This window comes from Sinocyclocheilus rhinocerous, unplaced genomic scaffold (genome assembly GCF_001515625.1).
Source record: "Sinocyclocheilus rhinocerous isolate Xijiao unplaced genomic scaffold, SAMN03320098_v1.1 scaffold558, whole genome shotgun sequence".
Lineage (NCBI taxonomy): Eukaryota > Metazoa > Chordata > Actinopteri > Cypriniformes > Cyprinidae > Sinocyclocheilus > Sinocyclocheilus rhinocerous.
Window position 1 is genome coordinate 173,888 of NW_015634502.1, and position 2,757 is coordinate 176,644.

General features: G+C 36.1%; 1 protein-coding gene across 3 annotated transcripts in view; it reads right to left on the reverse strand.

Moving 5' to 3' along the window:
* LOC107745741 (peroxisome proliferator-activated receptor delta-like) overlaps nucleotides 1-2,539 on the reverse strand; it is a 14,179-nt gene extending 11,640 nt beyond the window's left edge. For 2 of the 3 annotated variants that reach the window (XM_016559693.1, XM_016559692.1), the window contains exon 1: nucleotides 2,250-2,539. The gene's annotated coding sequence lies outside the window, so the exon portion shown is untranslated. The remainder of the gene's footprint in view (nucleotides 1-2,249) is intronic. The other variant, XM_016559694.1, reaches the window with a different exon arrangement.
* Nucleotides 2,540-2,757: the final 218 nt, after the last annotated feature.

Genomic DNA, 2,757 nt, shown 5'->3' on the forward strand with positions numbered 1-2,757 from the left:
CCTGGAGGGCCGGTGTCCTGCAGAGTTTAGCTCCAACCCTAATTAAACACACCTGAATTAGCTAATCATGGTCTTACTAGGCATGCTAGAAACTTCCAGTCAGGTGTGTTGAGGCAAGTTGGAGCTAAACTCTGCAGGACACCGGCCCTCCAGGACCGAGTTTTTACACCCCTGGTATAGACCAAAAAAAATTTTTTTGTGTGTGTTTCACAGAGGGATGAAAGTCATACAGTTTTGGAACAACATGAGGGACAAAACAATTAGACATTGGATGAATGAGGTCACATTCATCATAGCTCTCAGTGTGAAAGACGTTGATAACAGATGTGAGTGTTTGGTCACATGGAGATTGAGACCCCTACCAAACAGACTGCGTTTGTAATCCATGGATTCTGACAAGAGGATTACGCAGAAACCACATCAATGTGTTACTAACAAAGACAATGCAATTTAAAAAAAAAATCTCAGGTGTTACTGAACCACGATAACATAGAAAAAACAACACTACCATATATGTGCAGGCTTTACGTTAACTTACATACATGCTCAGTAAATGAAGTGATCAGGAACACTTTGAGCCACTGTTCAGACTTGTCAGCAACCAGTCGTTCAGGTTCTCAGCCTGTCTGCATTGTACTGAGGTTGCATGCTAGAGGCGGCCCGCACAGAGGAACTAAATTAGTCAGTGCGTGGAGGTTTTGACAGACACGCATTCCAGTGTCTGAACCTCTCAGTTGTTTCATCTTTGTTTTTAAGGCAAGACACTATGGGGAAAAAAACATAGTTTTTTTAATGCACAGGTCAATTTTGAGATGTTGGACTATTAGGCTTCCAAAAGTGTCTTCTTTCAGATTAGAACATTTCCAAAATACACATTTAAGCGTTTATTTTAATACGGTTTATCTATTTGCATCTGTAAGTTTCAATTCACATACACTGAGCCAGAAATCTTCACTTATTACACAGTAGTACTTGCCTATATTCTGAAGTTTTTAGAGGGGTTTGTTCATATATCATTTACCTAATCTATTTTATATAACATTTGAAAAACATGATTTTTTTTTTTTTTACTCTTGACAGTATTCTCTGATTTATTTATTTTCTGAGTCATAAAAAGGGATATTCAAAGTCTCCTCTTTAAAAACCATTAACTCTAATATGTCCAATGTTCAGATTTCTGTTCTGGAAATGTGCACATTTAGTAAATAATTTAGTGTGCATTATTTCCATATTTAAACATAAAATTTCAGAAAACTTATAACACAAAAAACTGTCTTATTGCACTGTGATTATTAATCAATTGGTTAAGTATAGTGATATCTATTCGTTAAAAATTACCTTTTTCACTTGTGATGTCTTGCCTTAAGAGTTAAAGGGCAGGAAAAACTACAAAATTAATAATGAACTTGTACAAAACAACTGCTGAAGATTAAAGACCGTAGATCTTCACCTTCATTGTTAAAACTTTAACTTTGGAATCAGAGTGAAAGCAGTCTGTCTACTGTGTGCACAAGGTCACACTTGATATTTCTACATGAAGCCTTTCAAATACAAAAAAAACAAACAATTCACTTATTCTTAGCAGTATAATAATAAGTACGTTTATTATATAGTAAGTATAATAATAGTAAGTAGCTTCTTTTAATCTCTTGTCTGTTTGATCAAGAAAACAGTGCTATTGTCACACAATTGCTTAAAATGTATCTGTAACAATATGTTGCTTTAATTGCCTGGTCACTAATTTTGGAATTTTTGGAACTAAAATGTTTAATAAGATGACGTCAAAATATTTGTAGAATGTGCCGACTAATGTATTCCTTGTATATCCTGGTTCCTTATATTGTTAATAGTTAACTGTTAAAAATCTAACTTAATGTTAACATAAACAGCGCCTGGCTGAGGGAGCAAAGCTTAGAAATGTATAATACAGATGGTGAAACTTCAACTAATGAAGAAACAGTGACTGACATGAAGCCCATGGCTGATTAACCTTAACGATTGTATGCTGACAAATAACACAAAATAGCCAAAAAGCTAGGCAGACTGAGTGGCACATCAACCTGACAGACAACAAATCTAGCTAACGTTAGCTGACAAAAACATGACTTCAAAACGGTGACATCAACTGTTTAACATACTGCTTATTCCGATATGGACATGTTTACTTTGTTAGTAATCGGATGAAGCAGAAATTAGACTTTAAGCAAAACGGCGAGTTTTGGCTAACTAGCTGTTCTGGTTTAATTTACCTTGGTGTTTACGGGCCAGCTTCGAAGTTTCCCAGCGGTCGATCAAATACAAATATACTTTTCCTACGTGAAGTTAAGTTGTTCTGAGACTCGAATGAGCTCATAGTCCGTCGGTTTACATCGGTTTTGTCATCACTGTGTCCCCGTGTCTCTTATTCCACACATGCTAGTCCGACTCCGAGGTTAGCACTAGCTAGCTTGACGCTAACATGTTTTTATTTTGTTGTACACGCTTTCAGATTTCTCCTGGTAAAACAAATACGGCTACATAAGTTTAAGATAACAAATACAGGCTTATATGTCTGCTCATATTCCCAGCAGCTCTCCAATATTTTTTTTACTGGATGATTGGTAAAATGACCTTTAATACCAGTCCAATATACCATTTTAAGCTGAATTTCACGAATGTCTAGTGGTGTTTCACCCATTTCTACCTGCAAAGCTGTCACAGGAGAGGATCTAAACGCTCCACAACATATTCTAAGGGCTTGGTTTTTAATTACCTCTA